Raw genomic sequence first — 18,083 nt, forward strand, 5'->3', positions numbered from 1 at the left:
ATGCTTTGTACAAATCAACTATGTTGTTAGATCAAAATTGATTAAAAAGTGACTATCTCAATTTCAGGACATATAGAAGAGGAAGGAGAAGGCGCTCATGTTTCAAATGCGGAGAGCCAACAACTGTTCATTACTTTCACCTCTATTAATTATATGTATTTTTCTAATGTATATATTTATATTTTCCGATAAATATACATAGACATATAGCGATATATAGGGAGATACATACATATAAGTTGATACGTACAAGTTTATAAGTAAATGAGATGTTTTTCCAATTAATACTTCTAAGAACTGAATGGAAACAAAATCGTAAAGTTTAGATAAGTCCCACTGAGCTTTGTACTTAGATCCCTGTTTTCAGAGTCCAGATTGACAAGCATAACACCATCAACCCACCTGTACCAGGTTGAGCTTTCCGTTTTGACAGAAGAGATTGCATTCACAGGGAAATCTTAATTTTTATTGCAAAATCTTATCTCACATAAAAAGTACTGTTCAACAGAGTCATAGCGTTACTTGAGTCCTTTGTGCAACATACTTCCCTAACATAGTTCAATGGGCAAAAGTTGAACAGAATAGAAAAGTAATACAATTCTGTTTGTCTTTGACTGTAGAAAATAAAAAATGTGAAATGTCCACATTGCTGCAGCAATTTGCTCCCCTGTCACATGGGAGGTTCCATGGTGTAATGGTTAGCACTTTGGACTTTGAATCCAAGGATCCGAGTTCAAATCTCAGTGGGACCACTTTCATGAGTTATGACCAAATCTTTTTCTGTCAAGTGTATTCATAAATATCATAAATCTAACACGGGTAGAGTGAAACATTAATTTATTGATTGTATTTTAAAAGTCTATTTGATGTGAGCAAATTATAGAACTTTTAGAAAACATGGAAATTAAATGGCTCAAAATAATGAGACATTTTGTGAGCTGACTCTGTTTTCTCAAACTCATCACAAGGGGCTGATGCAAGATATTACTTGTTTAAATCTTACTGTTATTGATAAGGGGAACAAGGAACTTTTTTAATTGGAAAGCCTTCATTAAAAGAAAACTTGAGGAATCAAATTGTGTATTTTGGGGGCAGAAGAGATGAACTTTTAAATAACAATCTTGAAATTCAGACACACAGATATTTACACTCTGTTTTTCTAAAGTAAATCCATAACCATGAAGTAGAATCTTTCGAAAGACATGTCAGATGTATTAATCTGAATTCCTCTTTCAAAGAAATGCACAATTAAATGCACTGTGTAAGTCAAGAATGTTGTCAGATAAGAAATCAGCAAAATTAACTATCTTATTACTGATCATACAGATGAGAAAGAAAAAGAACCTCTTGCTCAAATTGTGGATGGGAAAGAACAGTTTTTAGTTTTCAGCTTCTGTACTTATGTTTATGATTAATTCATTGCTTTATATTGTATTATCGCTATCTAGATGGATATAGCCATGTATACATAGATACATACTTATACGTTGATAAGTTTCAGAATAAAGCTTTGACGTTATGTTTTTCCAAGTCCAAATTCTAAGAAATTAGTGAAATATTAAATCTCATAATTCAAGCAGGTCCCACCGAGATTTGAACTCGGATCGCTGGATTCAGAGTCCAGAGTGCTAACCATTACACCATGGAACCCCGCCATACATGAGGGCTTTTTCCATTGAGACAAAAGAGAGCGCATCAGTGCGGGGGCTTTTCTTACATTGATGAAAAGATATCTCAGTTGAATGCTCATAGTGTAAAGAGCGATAATGTGATTTGATTCTTTTCAGCTACATTCTCCATAACAGTGTTAAATGTGCAAACGTTTATCAGGACATGCAATTTACAAAATAATGATCATCTTTGACTGAAGAATATTAAAACATTCTACATTTCCAAACTACTACATCCATTTCTCTGTCTCTCACATGGGTGGCTCCAAAGAGCAATGGTTGGCACTTTGGACTTTGCATGCAAAGGTACCAGTCCAATTCTTTGAGGTACTTCTTTACTACTCTTGACCTTTTCCATTTCTGTCATCTTTGTTTATTGATAGCTCCAATCCAACACCAGTAGGTTGAAAGAGACAAATATTGACTCCTTTCAAAATGTCCAACAGCTTGAACAAGTTACAGAAATACGAACTTTATAATACTTTTACATCACATTCCTAGACAAAATAGTGTGACATTACAAAATCCTATCCTGTTTTTCTCACATGCATTTCAGAGGGCTGATTCCCAGCATTCCTTTTTGAAGATTTCCACACTATTGATAAGGCGAATATAGCACATTTTGAAAGAGATGTTTTCTTAAATCAAACCTAGAGAACCACAATGACGGTATCATTCAGATAGTAGAAATGTTTTTTGTATATTAGTATGGAAGTTGTGAAATAAAACATTTCTCATGCTGATTTTCAACAGTCGATCTGCAATCATGAAATATAAGCTTTTGCTTGGAGGCCTCAAAGGTACTGATCTAATTTTCTTTTTTAAAATTATTCACAGATCGTATGATATGCTTTGTACAAATCAACTATGTTGTTAGATCAAAATTGATTAAAAAGTGACTATCTCAATTTCAGGACATATAGAAGAGGAAGGAGAAGGCGCTCATGTTTCAAATGCGGAGAGCCAACAACTGTTCATTACTTTCACCTCTATTAATTATATGTATTTTTCTAATGTATATATTTATATTTTCCGATAAATATACATAGACATATAGCGATATATAGGGAGATACATACATATAAGTTGATACGTACAAGTTTATAAGTAAATGAGATGTTTTTCCAATTAATACTTCTAAGAACTGAATGGAAACAAAATCGTAAAGTTTAGATAAGTCCCACTGAGCTTTGTACTTAGATCCCTGTTTTCAGAGTCCAGATTGACAAGCATAACACCATCAACCCACCTGTACCAGGTTGAGCTTTCCGTTTTGACAGAAGAGATTGCATTCACAGGGAAATCTTAATTTTTATTGCAAAATCTTATCTCACATAAAAAGTACTGTTCAACAGAGTCATAGCGTTACTTGAGTCCTTTGTGCAACATACTTCCCTAACATAGTTCAATGGGCAAAAGTTGAACAGAATAGAAAAGTAATACAATTCTGTTTGTCTTTGACTGTAGAAAATAAAAAATGTGAAATGTCCACATTGCTGCAGCAATTTGCTCCCCTGTCACATGGGAGGTTCCATGGTGTAATGGTTAGCACTTTGGACTTTGAATCCAAGGATCCGAGTTCAAATCTCAGTGGGACCACTTTCATGAGTTATGACCAAATCTTTTTCTGTCAAGTGTATTCATAAATATCATAAATCTAACACGGGTAGAGTGAAACATTAATTTATTGATTGTATTTTAAAAGTCTATTTGATGTGAGCAAATTATAGAACTTTTAGAAAACATGGAAATTAAATGGCTCAAAATAATGAGACATTTTGTGAGCTGACTCTGTTTTCTCAAACTCATCACAAGGGGCTGATGCAAGATATTACTTGTTTAAATCTTACTGTTATTGATAAGGGGAACAAGGAACTTTTTTAATTGGAAAGCCTTCATTAAAAGAAAACTTGAGGAATCAAATTGTGTATTTTGGGGGCAGAAGAGATGAACTTTTAAATAACAATCTTGAAATTCAGACACACAGATATTTACACTCTGTTTTTCTAAAGTAAATCCATAACCATGAAGTAGAATCTTTCGAAAGACATGTCAGATGTATTAATCTGAATTCCTCTTTCAAAGAAATGCACAATTAAATGCACTGTGTAAGTCAAGAATGTTGTCAGATAAGAAATCAGCAAAATTAACTATCTTATTACTGATCATACAGATGAGAAAGAAAAAGAACCTCTTGCTCAAATTGTGGATGGGAAAGAACAGTTTTTAGTTTTCAGCTTCTGTACTTATGTTTATGATTAATTCATTGCTTTATATTGTATTATCGCTATCTAGATGGATATAGCCATGTATACATAGATACATACTTATACGTTGATAAGTTTCAGAATAAAGCTTTGACGTTATGTTTTTCCAAGTCCAAATTCTAAGAAATTAGTGAAATATTAAATCTCATAATTCAAGCAGGTCCCACCGAGATTTGAACTCGGATCGCTGGATTCAGAGTCCAGAGTGCTAACCATTACACCATGGAACCCCGCCATACATGAGGGCTTTTTCCATTGAGACAAAAGAGAGCGCATCAGTGCGGGGGCTTTTCTTACATTGATGAAAAGATATCTCAGTTGAATGCTCATAGTGTAAAGAGCGATAATGTGATTTGATTCTTTTCAGCTACATTCTCCATAACAGTGTTAAATGTGCAAACGTTTATCAGGACATGCAATTTACAAAATAATGATCATCTTTGACTGAAGAATATTAAAACATTCTACATTTCCAAACTACTACATCCATTTCTCTGTCTCTCACATGGGTGGCTCCAAAGAGCAATGGTTGGCACTTTGGACTTTGCATGCAAAGGTACCAGTCCAATTCTTTGAGGTACTTCTTTACTACTCTTGACCTTTTCCATTTCTGTCATCTTTGTTTATTGATAGCTCCAATCCAACACCAGTAGGTTGAAAGAGACAAATATTGACTCCTTTCAAAATGTCCAACAGCTTGAACAAGTTACAGAAATACGAACTTTATAATACTTTTACATCACATTCCTAGACAAAATAGTGTGACATTACAAAATCCTATCCTGTTTTTCTCACATGCATTTCAGAGGGCTGATTCCCAGCATTCCTTTTTGAAGATTTCCACACTATTGATAAGGCGAATATAGCACATTTTGAAAGAGATGTTTTCTTAAATCAAACCTAGAGAACCACAATGACGGTATCATTCAGATAGTAGAAATGTTTTTTGTATATTAGTATGGAAGTTGTGAAATAAAACATTTCTCATGCTGATTTTCAACAGTCGATCTGCAATCATGAAATATAAGCTTTTGCTTGGAGGCCTCAAAGGTACTGATCTAATTTTCTTTTTTAAAATTATTCACAGATCGTATGATATGCTTTGTACAAATCAACTATGTTGTTAGATCAAAATTGATTAAAAAGTGACTATCTCAATTTCAGGACATATAGAAGAGGAAGGAGAAGGCGCTCATGTTTCAAATGCGGAGAGCCAACAACTGTTCATTACTTTCACCTCTATTAATTATATGTATTTTTCTAATGTATATATTTATATTTTCCGATAAATATACATAGACATATAGCGATATATAGGGAGATACATACATATAAGTTGATACGTACAAGTTTATAAGTAAATGAGATGTTTTTCCAATTAATACTTCTAAGAACTGAATGGAAACAAAATCGTAAAGTTTAGATAAGTCCCACTGAGCTTTGTACTTAGATCCCTGTTTTCAGAGTCCAGATTGACAAGCATAACACCATCAACCCACCTGTACCAGGTTGAGCTTTCCGTTTTGACAGAAGAGATTGCATTCACAGGGAAATCTTAATTTTTATTGCAAAATCATATCTCACATAAAAAGTACTGTTCAACAGAGTCATAGCGTTACTTGAGTCCTTTGTGCAACATACTTCCCTAACATAGTTCAATGGGCAAAAGTTGAACAGAATAGAAAAGTAATACAATTCTGTTTGTCTTTGACTGTAGAAAATAAAAAATGTGAAATGTCCACATTGCTGCAGCAATTTGCTCCCCTGTCACATGGGAGGTTCCATGGTGTAATGGTTAGCACTTTGGACTTTGAATCCAAGGATCCGAGTTCAAATCTCAGTGGGACCACTTTCATGAGTTATGACCAAATCTTTTTCTGTCAAGTGTATTCATAAATATCATAAATCTAACACGGGTAGAGTGAAACATTAATTTATTGATTGTATTTTAAAAGTCGATTTGATGTGAGCAAATTATAGAACTTTTAGAAAACATGGAAATTAAATGGCTCAAAATAATGAGACATTTTGTGAGCTGACTCTGTTTTCTCAAACTCATCACAAGGGGCTGATGCAAGATATTACTTGTTTAAATCTTACTGTTATTGATAAGGGGAACAAGGAACTTTTTTAATTGGAAAACCTTCATTAAAAGAAAACTTGAGGAATCAAATTGTGTATTTTGGGGGCAGAAGAGATGAACTTTTAAATAACAATCTTGAAATTCAGACACACAGATATTTACACTCTGTTTTTCTAAAGTAAATCCATAACCATGAAGTAGAATCTTTCGAAAGACATGTCAGATGTATTAATCTGAATTCCTCTTTCAAAGAAATGCACAATTAAATGCACTGTGTAAGTCAAGAATGTTGTCAGATAAGAAATCAGCAAAATTAACTATCTTATTACTGATCATACAGATGAGAAAGAAAAAGAACCTCTTGCTCAAATTGTGGATGGGAAAGAACAGTTTTTAGTTTTCAGCTTCTGTACTTATGTTTATGATTAATTCATTGCTTTATATTGTATTATCGCTATCTAGATGGATATAGCCATGTATACATAGATACATACTTATACGTTGATAAGTTTCAGAATAAAGCTTTGACGTTATGTTTTTCCAAGTCCAAATTCTAAGAAATTAGTGAAATATTAAATCTCATAATTCAAGCAGGTCCCACCGAGATTTGAACTCGGATCGCTGGATTCAGAGTCCAGAGTGCTAACCATTACACCATGGAACCCCGCCATACATGAGGGCTTTTTCCATTGAGACAAAAGAGAGCGCATCAGTGCGGGGGCTTTTCTTACATTGATGAAAAGATATCTCAGTTGAATGCTCATAGTGTAAAGAGCGATAATGTGATTTGATTCTTTTCAGCTACATTCTCCATAACAGTGTTAAATGTGCAAACGTTTATCAGGACATGCAATTTACAAAATAATGATCATCTTTGACTGAAGAATATTAAAACATTCTACATTTCCAAACTACTACATCCATTTCTCTGTCTCTCACATGGGTGGCTCCAAAGAGCAATGGTTGGCACTTTGGACTTTGCATGCAAAGGTACCAGTCCAATTCTTTGAGGTACTTCTTTACTACTCTTGACCTTTTCCATTTCTGTCATCTTTGTTTATTGATAGCTCCAATCCAACACCAGTAGGTTGAAAGAGACAAATATTGACTCCTTTCAAAATGTCCAACAGCTTGAACAAGTTACAGAAATACGAACTTTATAATACTTTTACATCACATTCCTAGACAAAATAGTGTGACATTACAAAATCCTATCCTGTTTTTCTCACATGCATTTCAGAGGGCTGATTCCCAGCATTCCTTTTTGAAGATTTCCACACTATTGATAAGGCGAATATAGCACATTTTGAAAGAGATGTTTTCTTAAATCAAACCTAGAGAACCACAATGACGGTATCATTCAGATAGTAGAAATGTTTTTTGTATATTAGTATGGAAGTTGTGAAATAAAACATTTCTCATGCTGATTTTCAACAGTCGATCTGCAATCATGAAATATAAGCTTTTGCTTGGAGGCCTCAAAGGTACTGATCTAATTTTCTTTTTTAAAATTATTCACAGATCGTATGATATGCTTTGTACAAATCAACTATGTTGTTAGATCAAAATTGATTAAAAAGTGACTATCTCAATTTCAGGACATATAGAAGAGGAAGGAGAAGGCGCTCATGTTTCAAATGCGGAGAGCCAACAACTGTTCATTACTTTCACCTCTATTAATTATATGTATTTTTCTAATGTATATATTTATATTTTCCGATAAATATACATAGACATATAGCGATATATAGGGAGATACATACATATAAGTTGATACGTACAAGTTTATAAGTAAATGAGATGTTTTTCCAATTAATACTTCTAAGAACTGAATGGAAACAAAATCGTAAAGTTTAGATAAGTCCCACTGAGCTTTGTACTTAGATCCCTGTTTTCAGAGTCCAGATTGACAAGCATAACACCATCAACCCACCTGTACCAGGTTGAGCTTTCCGTTTTGACAGAAGAGATTGCATTCACAGGGAAATCTTAATTTTTATTGCAAAATCTTATCTCACATAAAAAGTACTGTTCAACAGAGTCATAGCGTTACTTGAGTCCTTTGTGCAACATACTTCCCTAACATAGTTCAATGGGCAAAAGTTGAACAGAATAGAAAAGTAATACAATTCTGTTTGTCTTTGACTGTAGAAAATAAAAAATGTGAAATGTCCACATTGCTGCAGCAATTTGCTCCCCTGTCACATGGGAGGTTCCATGGTGTAATGGTTAGCACTTTGGACTTTGAATCCAAGGATCCGAGTTCAAATCTCAGTGGGACCACTTTCATGAGTTATGACCAAATCTTTTTCTGTCAAGTGTATTCATAAATATCATAAATCTAACACGGGTAGAGTGAAACATTAATTTATTGATTGTATTTTAAAAGTCGATTTGATGTGAGCAAATTATAGAACTTTTAGAAAACATGGAAATTAAATGGCTCAAAATAATGAGACATTTTGTGAGCTGACTCTGTTTTCTCAAACTCATCACAAGGGGCTGATGCAAGATATTACTTGTTTAAATCTTACTGTTATTGATAAGGGGAACAAGGAACTTTTTTAATTGGAAAACCTTCATTAAAAGAAAACTTGAGGAATCAAATTGTGTATTTTGGGGGCAGAAGAGATGAACTTTTAAATAACAATCTTGAAATTCAGACACACAGATATTTACACTCTGTTTTTCTAAAGTAAATCCATAACCATGAAGTAGAATCTTTCGAAAGACATGTCAGATGTATTAATCTGAATTCCTCTTTCAAAGAAATGCACAATTAAATGCACTGTGTAAGTCAAGAATGTTGTCAGATAAGAAATCAGCAAAATTAACTATCTTATTACTGATCATACAGATGAGAAAGAAAAAGAACCTCTTGCTCAAATTGTGGATGGGAAAGAACAGTTTTTAGTTTTCAGCTTCTGTACTTATGTTTATGATTAATTCATTGCTTTATATTGTATTATCGCTATCTAGATGGATATAGCCATGTATACATAGATACATACTTATACGTTGATAAGTTTCAGAATAAAGCTTTGACGTTATGTTTTTCCAAGTCCAAATTCTAAGAAATTAGTGAAATATTAAATCTCATAATTCAAGCAGGTCCCACTGAGATTTGAACTCGGATCGCTGGATTCAGAGTCCAGAGTGCTAACCATTACACCATGGAACCCCGCCATACATGAGGGCTTTTTCCATTGAGACAAAAGAGAGCGCATCAGTGCGGGGGCTTTTCTTACATTGATGAAAAGATATCTCAGTTGAATGCTCATAGTGTAAAGAGCGATAATGTGATTTGATTCTTTTCAGCTACATTCTCCATAACAGTGTTAAATGTGCAAACGTTTATCAGGACATGCAATTTACAAAATAATGATCATCTTTGACTGAAGAATATTAAAACATTCTACATTTCCAAACTACTACATCCATTTCTCTGTCTCTCACATGGGTGGCTCCAAAGAGCAATGGTTGGCACTTTGGACTTTGCATGCAAAGGTACCAGTCCAATTCTTTGAGGTACTTCTTTACTACTCTTGACCTTTTCCATTTCTGTCATCTTTGTTTATTGATAGCTCCAATCCAACACCAGTAGGTTGAAAGAGACAAATATTGACTCCTTTCAAAATGTCCAACAGCTTGAACAAGTTACAGAAATACGAACTTTATAATACTTTTACATCACATTCCTAGACAAAATAGTGTGACATTACAAAATCCTATCCTGTTTTTCTCACATGCATTTCAGAGGGCTGATTCCCAGCATTCCTTTTTGAAGATTTCCACACTATTGATAAGGCGAATATAGCACATTTTGAAAGAGATGTTTTCTTAAATCAAACCTAGAGAACCACAATGACGGTATCATTCAGATAGTAGAAATGTTTTTTGTATATTAGTATGGAAGTTGTGAAATAAAACATTTCTCATGCTGATTTTCAACAGTCGATCTGCAATCATGAAATATAAGCTTTTGCTTGGAGGCCTCAAAGGTACTGATATAATTTTCTTTTTTAAAATTATTCACAGATCGTATGATATGCTTTGTACAAATCAACTATGTTGTTAGATCAAAATTGATTAAAAAGTGACTATCTCAATTTCAGGACATATAGAAGAGGAAGGAGAAGGCGCTCATGTTTCAAATGCGGAGAGCCAACAACTGTTCATTACTTTCACCTCTATTAATTATATGTATTTTTCTAATGTATATATTTATATTTTCCGATAAATATACATAGACATATAGCGATATATAGGGAGATACATACATATAAGTTGATACGTACAAGTTTATAAGTAAATGAGATGTTTTTCCAATTAATACTTCTAAGAACTGAATGGAAACAAAATCGTAAAGTTTAGATAAGTCCCACTGAGCTTTGTACTTAGATCCCTGTTTTCAGAGTCCAGATTGACAAGCATAACACCATCAACCCACCTGTACCAGGTTGAGCTTTCCGTTTTGACAGAAGAGATTGCATTCACAGGGAAATCTTAATTTTTATTGCAAAATCTTATCTCACATAAAAAGTACTGTTCAACAGAGTCATAGCGTTACTTGAGTCCTTTGTGCAACATACTTCCCTAACATAGTTCAATGGGCAAAAGTTGAACAGAATAGAAAAGTAATACAATTCTGTTTGTCTTTGACTGTAGAAAATAAAAAATTTGAAATGTCCACATTGCTGCAGCAATTTGCTCCCCTGTCACATGGGAGGTTCCATGGTGTAATGGTTAGCACTTTGGACTTTGAATCCAAGGATCCGAGTTCAAATCTCAGTGGGACCACTTTCATGAGTTATGACCAAATCTTTTTCTGTCAAGTGTATTCATAAATATCATAAATCTAACACGGGTAGAGTGAAACATTAATTTATTGATTGTATTTTAAAAGTCTATTTGATGTGAGCAAATTATAGAACTTTTAGAAAACATAGAAATTAAATGGCTCAAAATAATGAGACATTTTGTGAGCTGACTCTGTTTTCTCAAACTCATCACAAGGGGCTGATGCAAGATATTACTTGTTTAAATCTTACTGTTATTGATAAGGGGAACAAGGAACTTTTTTAATTGGAAAGCCTTCATTAAAAGAAAACTTGAGGAATCAAATTGTGTATTTTGGGGGCAGAAGAGATGAACTTTTAAATAACAATCTTGAAATTCAGACACACAGATATTTACACTCTGTTTTTCTAAAGTAAATCCATAACCATGAAGTAGAATCTTTCGAAAGACATGTCAGATGTATTAATCTGAATTCCTCTTTCAAAGAAATGCACAATTAAATGCACTGTGTAAGTCAAGAATGTTGTCAGATAAGAAATCAGCAAAATTAACTATCTTATTACTGATCATACAGATGAGAAAGAAAAAGAACCTCTTGCTCAAATTGTGGATGGGAAAGAACAGTTTTTAGTTTTCAGCTTCTGTACTTATGTTTATGATTAATTCATTGCTTTATATTGTATTATCGCTATCTAGATGGATATAGCCATGTATACATAGATACATACTTATACGTTGATAAGTTTCAGAATAAAGCTTTGACGTTATGTTTTTCCAAGTCCAAATTCTAAGAAATTAGTGAAATATTAAATCTCATAATTCAAGCAGGTCCCACCGAGATTTGAACTCGGATCGCTGGATTCAGAGTCCAGAGTGCTAACCATTACACCATGGAACCCCGCCATACATGAGGGCTTTTTCCATTGAGACAAAAGAGAGCGCATCAGTGCGGGGGCTTTTCTTACATTGATGAAAAGATATCTCAGTTGAATGCTCATAGTGTAAAGAGCGATAATGTGATTTGATTCTTTTCAGCTACATTCTCCATAACAGTGTTAAATGTGCAAACGTTTATCAGGACATGCAATTTACAAAATAATGATCATCTTTGACTTAAGAATATTAAAACATTCTACATTTCCAAACTACTACATCCATTTCTCTGTATCTCACATGGGTGGCTCCAAAGAGCAATGGTTGGCACTTTGGACTTTGCATGCAAAGGTACCAGTCCAATTCTTTGAGGTACTTCTTTACTACTCTTGACCTTTTCCATTTCTGTCATCTTTGTTTATTGATAGCTCCAATCCAACACCAGTAGGTTGAAAGAGACAAATATTGACTCATTTCAAAATGTCCAACAGCTTGAACAAGTTACAGAAATACGAACTTTTTAATACTTTTACATCACATTCCTAGACAAAATAGTGTGACATTACAAAATCCTATCCTGTTTTTCTCACATGCATTTCAGAGGGCTGATTCCCAGCATTCCTTTTTGAAGATTTCCACACTATTGATAAGGCGAATATAGCACATTTTGAAAGAGATGTTTTCTTAAATCAAACCTAGAGAACCACAATGACGGTATCATTCAGATAGTAGAAATGTTTTTTGTATATTAGTATGGAAGTTGTGAAATAAAACATTTCTCATGCTGATTTTCAACAGTCGATCTGCAATCATGAAATATAAGCTTTTGCTTGGAGGCCTCAAAGGTACTGATATAATTTTATTTTTTAAAATTATTCACAGATCGTATGATATGCTTTGTACAAATCAACTATGTTGTTAGATCAAAATTGATTAAAAAGTGACTATCTCAATTTCAGGACATATAGAAGAGGAAGGAGAAGGTGCTCATGTTTCAAATGCGGAGAGGCAACAAATGTTCATTACTTTCACCTCTATTAATTATATGTATTTTTCTAATGTATATATTTATATTTTCCGATAAATATACATAGACATATAGCGATATATAGGGAGATACATACATATAAGTTGATACGTACAAGTTTATAAGTAAATGAGATGTTTTTCCAATTAATACTTCTAAGAACTGAATGGAAACAAAATCGTAAAGTTTAGATAAGTCCCACTGAGCTTTGTACTTAGATCCCTGTTTTCAGAGTCCAGATTGACAAGCATAACACCATCAACCCACCTGTACCAGGTTGAGCTTTCCGTTTTGACAGAAGAGATTGCATTCACAGGGAAATCTTAATTTTTATTGCAAAATCTTATCTCACATAAAAAGTACTGTTCAACAGAGTCATAGCGTTACTTGAGTCCTTTGTGCAACATACTTCCCTAACATAGTTCAATGGGCAAAAGTTGAACAGAATAGAAAAGTAATACAATTCTGTTTGTCTTTGACTGTAGAAAATAAAAAATGTGAAATGTCCACATTGCTGCAGCAATTTGCTCCCCTGTCACATGGGGGGTTCCATGGTGTAATGGTTAGCACTTTGGACTTTGAATCCAAGGATCCGAGTTCAAATCTCAGTGGGACCACTTTCATGAGTTATGACCAAATCTTTTTCTGTCAAGTGTATTCATAAATATCATAAATCTAACACGGGTAGAGTGAAACATTAATTTATTGATTGTATTTTAAAAGTCTATTTGATGTGAGCAAATTATAGAACTTTTAGAAAACATGGAAATTAAATGGCTCAAAATAATGAGACATTTTGTGAGCTGACTCTGTTTTCTCAAACTCATCACAAGGGGCTGATGCAAGATATTACTTGTTTAAATCTTACTGTTATTGATAAGGGGAACAAGGAACTTTTTTAATTGGAAAGCCTTCATTAAAAGAAAACTTGAGGAATCAAATTGTGTATTTTGGGGGCAGAAGAGATGAACTTTTAAATAACAATCTTGAAATTCAGACACACAGATATTTACACTCTGTTTTTCTAAAGTAAATCCATAACCATGAAGTAGAATCTTTCGAAAGACATGTCAGATGTATTAATCTGAATTCCTCTTTCAAAGAAATGCACAATTAAATGCACTGTGTAAGTCAAGAATGTTGTCAGATAAGAAATCAGCAAAATTAACTATCTTATTACTGATCATACAGATGAGAAAGAAAAAGAACCTCTTGCTCAAATTGTGGATGGGAAAGAACAGTTTTTAGTTTTCAGCTTCTGTACTTATGTTTATGATTAATTCATTGCTTTATATTGTATTATCGCTATCTAGATGGATATAGCCATGTATACATAGATACATACTTATACGTTGATAAGTTTCAGAATAAAGCTTTGACGTTATGTTTTTCCAAGTCCAAATTCTAAGAAATTAGTGAAATATTAAATCTCATAATTCAAGCAGGTCCCACCGAGATTTGAACTCGGATCGCTGGATTCAGAGTCCAGAGTGCTAACCATTACACCATGGAACCACGCCATACATGAGGGCTTTTTCCATTGAGACAAAAGAGAGCGCATCAGTGCGGGGGCTTTTCTTACATTGATGAAAAGATATCTCAGTTGAATGCTCATAGTGTAAAGAGCGATAATGTAATTTGATTCTTTTCAGCTACATTCTCCATGACAGTGTTAAATGTGCAAACGTTTATCAGGACATGCAATTTACAAAATAATGATCATCTTTGACTGAAGAATATTAAAACATTCTACATTTCCAAACTACTACATCCATTTCTCTGTCTCTCACATGGGTGGCTCCAAAGAGCAATGGTTGGCACTTTGGACTTTGCATGCAAAGGTACCAGTCCAATTCTTTGAGGTACTTCTTTACTACTCTTGACCTTTTCCATTTCTGTCATCTTTGTTTATTGATAGCTCCAATCCAACACCAGTAGGTTGAAAGAGACAAATATTGACTCCTTTCAAAATGTCCAACAGCTTGAACAAGTTACAGAAATACGAACTTTTTAATACTTTTACATCACATTCCTAGACAAAATAGTGTGACATTACAAAATCCTATCCTGTTTTTCTCACATGCATTTCAGAGGGCTGATTCCCAGCATTCCTTTTTGAAGATTTCCACACTATTGATAAGGCGAATATAGCACATTTTGAAAGAGATGTTTTCTTAAATCAAACCTAGAGAACCACAATGACGGTATCATTCAGATAGTAGAAATGTTTTTTGTATATTAGTATGGAAGTTGTGAAATAAAACATTTCTCATGCTGATTTTCAACAGTCGATCTGCAATCATGAAATATAAGCTTTTGCTTGGAGGCCTCAAAGGTACTGATATAATTTTATTTTTTAAAATTATTCACAGATCGTATGATATGCTTTGTACAAATCAACTATGTTGTTAGATCAAAATTGATTAAAAAGTGACTATCTCAATTTCAGGACATATAGAAGAGGAAGGAGAAGGTGCTCATGTTTCAAATGCGGAGAGGCAACAACTGTTCATTACTTTCACCTCTATTAATTATATGTATTTTTCTAATGTATATATTTATATTTTCCGATAAATATACATAGACATATAGCGATATATAGGGAGATACATACATATAAGTTGATACGTACAAGTTTATAAGTAAATGAGATGTTTTTCCAATTAATACTTCTAAGAACTGAATGGAAACAAAATCGTAAAGTTTAGATAAGTCCCACTGAGCTTTGTACTTAGATCCCTGTTTTCAGAGTCCAGATTGACAAGCATAACACCATCAACCCACCTGTACCAGGTTGAGCTTTCCGTTTTGACAGAAGAGATTGCATTCACAGGGAAATCTTAATTTTTATTGCAAAATCTTATCTCACATAAAAAGTACTGTTCAACAGAGTCATAGCGTTACTTGAGTCCTTTGTGCAACATACTTCCCTAACATAGTTCAATGGGCAAAAGTTGAACAGAATAGAAAAGTAATACAATTCTGTTTGTCTTTGACTGTAGAAAATAAAAAATGTGAAATGTCCACATTGCTGCAGCAATTTGCTCCCCTGTCACATGGGAGGTTCCATGGTGTAATGGTTAGCACTTTGGACTTTGAATCCAAGGATCCGAGTTCAAATCTCGGTGGGACCACTTTCATGACTTATGACCAAATCTTTTTCTGTCAAGTGTATTCATAAATATCATAAATCTAACACGGGTAGAGTGAAACATTAATTTATTGATTGTATTTTAAAAGTCTATTTGATGTGAGCAAATTATAGAACTTTTAGAAAACATGGAAATTAAATGGCTCAAAATAATGAGACATTTTGTGAGCTGACTCTGTTTTCTCAAACTCATCACAAGGGGCTGATGCAAGATATTACTTGTTTAAATCTTACTGTTATTGATAAGGGGAACAAGGAACTTTTTTAATTGGAAAACCTTCATTAAAAGAAAACTTGAGGAATCAAATTGTGTATTTTGGGGGAAGAAGAGATGAACTTTTAAATAACAATCTTGAAATTCAGACACACAGATATTTACACTCTGTTTTTCTAAAGTAAATCCATAACCATGAAGTAGAATCTTTCGAAAGACATGTCAGATGTATTAATCTGAATTCCTCTTTCAAAGAAATGCACAATTAAATGCACTGTGTAAGTCAAGAATGTTGTCAGATAAGAAATCAGCAAAATTAACTATCTTATTACTGATCATACAGATGAGAAAGAAAAAGAACCTCTTGCTCAAATTGTGGATGGGAAAGAACAGTTTTTAGTTTTCAGCTTCTGTACTTATGTTTATGATTAATTCATTTCTTTATATTGTATTATCGCTATCTAGATGGATATAGCCATGTATACATAGATACATACTTATACGTTGATAAGTTTCAGTATAAAGCTTTGACATTATGTTTTTCCAAGTCCAAATTCTAAGAAATTAGTGCAATATTAAATCTCATAATTCAAGCAGGTCCCACCGAGATTTGGACTCGGATCGCTGGATTCAGAGTCCAGAGTGCTAACCATTACACCATGGAACCCCGCCATACATGAGGGCTTTTTCCATTGAGACAAAAGAGAGCGCATCAGTGCGGGGGCTTTTCTTACATTGATGAAAAGATATCTCAGTTGAATGCTCATAGTGTAAAGAGCGATAATGTGATTTGATTCTTTTCAGCTACATTCTCCATAACAGTGTTAAATGTGCAAACGTTTATCAGGACATGCAATTTACAAAATAATGATCATCTTTGACTGAAGAATATTAAAACATTCTACATTTCCAAACTACTACATCCATTTCTCTGTCTCTCACATGGGTGGCTCCAAAGAGCAATGGTTGGCACTTTGGACTTTGCATGCAAAGGTACCAGTCCAATTCTTTGAGGTACTTCTTTACTACTCTTGACCTTTTCCATTTCTGTCATCTTTGTTTATTGATAGCTCCAATCCAACACCAGTAGGTTGAAAGAGACAAATATTGACTCCTTTCAAAATGTCCAACAGCTTGAACAAGTTACAGAAATACGAACTTTATAATACTTTTACATCACATTCCTAGACAAAATAGTGTGACATTACAAAATCCTATCCTGTTTTTCTCACATGCATTTCAGAGGGCTGATTCCCAGCATTCCTTTTTGAAGATTTCCACACTATTGATAAGGCGAATATAGCACATTTTGAAAGAGATGTTTTCTTAAATCAAACCTAGAGAACCACAATGACGGTATCATTCAGATAGTAGAAATGTTTTTTGTATATTAGTATGGAAGTTGTGAAATAAAACATTTCTCATGCTGATTTTCAACAGTCGATCTGCAATCATGAAATATAAGCTTTTGCTTGGAGGCCTCAAAGGTACTGATCTAATTTTCTTTTTTAAAATTATTCACAGATCGTATGATATGCTTTGTACAAATCAACTATGTTGTTAGATCAAAATTGATTAAAAAGTGACTATCTCAATTTCAGGACATATAGAAGAGGAAGGAGAAGGCGCTCATGTTTCAAATGCGGAGAGCCAACAACTGTTCATTACTTTCACCTCTATTAATTATATGTATTTTTCTAATGTATATATTTATATTTTCCGATAAATATACATAGACATATAGCGATATATAGGGAGATACATACATATAAGTTGATACGTACAAGTTTATAAGTAAATGAGATGTTTTTCCAATTAATACTTCTAAGAACTGAATGGAAACAAAATCGTAAAGTTTAGATAAGTCCCACTGAGCTTTGTACTTAGATCCCTGTTTTCAGAGTCCAGATTGACAAGCATAACACCATCAACCCACCTGTACCAGGTTGAGCTTTCCGTTTTGACAGAAGAGATTGCATTCACAGGGAAATCTTAATT

General features: G+C 33.7%; 12 non-coding genes across 12 annotated transcripts; 7 read left to right on the forward strand and 5 right to left on the reverse strand.

The window, feature by feature from the left end:
- Positions 1–680: 680 nt before the first annotated feature.
- Positions 681–752, forward strand: TRNAQ-UUG (transfer RNA glutamine (anticodon UUG)). The gene has a single exon. It is a non-coding gene; the product is annotated as a tRNA-Gln (tRNA).
- Positions 753–1,578: 826 nt separating this feature from the next.
- Positions 1,579–1,650, reverse strand: TRNAQ-CUG (transfer RNA glutamine (anticodon CUG)). The gene has a single exon. It is a non-coding gene; the product is annotated as a tRNA-Gln (tRNA).
- Positions 1,651–3,197: 1,547 nt separating this feature from the next.
- Positions 3,198–3,269, forward strand: TRNAQ-UUG (transfer RNA glutamine (anticodon UUG)). The gene has a single exon. It is a non-coding gene; the product is annotated as a tRNA-Gln (tRNA).
- An 826-nt stretch (positions 3,270–4,095) lies between these two features.
- TRNAQ-CUG (transfer RNA glutamine (anticodon CUG)) lies at positions 4,096–4,167 on the reverse strand. Its single transcript has one exon. It is a non-coding gene; the product is annotated as a tRNA-Gln (tRNA).
- Positions 4,168–5,714: 1,547 nt separating this feature from the next.
- TRNAQ-UUG (transfer RNA glutamine (anticodon UUG)) lies at positions 5,715–5,786 on the forward strand. The gene has a single exon. It is a non-coding gene; the product is annotated as a tRNA-Gln (tRNA).
- Positions 5,787–6,612: 826 nt separating this feature from the next.
- Positions 6,613–6,684, reverse strand: TRNAQ-CUG (transfer RNA glutamine (anticodon CUG)). The gene has a single exon. It is a non-coding gene; the product is annotated as a tRNA-Gln (tRNA).
- Positions 6,685–8,231: 1,547 nt separating this feature from the next.
- TRNAQ-UUG (transfer RNA glutamine (anticodon UUG)) lies at positions 8,232–8,303 on the forward strand. The gene has a single exon. It is a non-coding gene; the product is annotated as a tRNA-Gln (tRNA).
- A 2,445-nt stretch (positions 8,304–10,748) lies between these two features.
- TRNAQ-UUG (transfer RNA glutamine (anticodon UUG)) lies at positions 10,749–10,820 on the forward strand. Its single transcript has one exon. It is a non-coding gene; the product is annotated as a tRNA-Gln (tRNA).
- An 826-nt stretch (positions 10,821–11,646) lies between these two features.
- Positions 11,647–11,718, reverse strand: TRNAQ-CUG (transfer RNA glutamine (anticodon CUG)). Its single transcript has one exon. It is a non-coding gene; the product is annotated as a tRNA-Gln (tRNA).
- A 1,547-nt stretch (positions 11,719–13,265) lies between these two features.
- Positions 13,266–13,337, forward strand: TRNAQ-UUG (transfer RNA glutamine (anticodon UUG)). Its single transcript has one exon. It is a non-coding gene; the product is annotated as a tRNA-Gln (tRNA).
- An 826-nt stretch (positions 13,338–14,163) lies between these two features.
- On the reverse strand, positions 14,164–14,235 carry TRNAQ-CUG (transfer RNA glutamine (anticodon CUG)). The gene has a single exon. It is a non-coding gene; the product is annotated as a tRNA-Gln (tRNA).
- A 1,547-nt stretch (positions 14,236–15,782) lies between these two features.
- Positions 15,783–15,854, forward strand: TRNAQ-UUG (transfer RNA glutamine (anticodon UUG)). Its single transcript has one exon. It is a non-coding gene; the product is annotated as a tRNA-Gln (tRNA).
- The last annotated feature ends 2,229 nt before the right edge of the window (positions 15,855–18,083 follow it).

Source organism: Lissotriton vulgaris, unplaced genomic scaffold (assembly GCF_964263255.1).
Source record: "Lissotriton vulgaris unplaced genomic scaffold, aLisVul1.2 SCAFFOLD_714, whole genome shotgun sequence".
NCBI classification, from domain to species: domain Eukaryota; kingdom Metazoa; phylum Chordata; class Amphibia; order Caudata; family Salamandridae; genus Lissotriton; species Lissotriton vulgaris.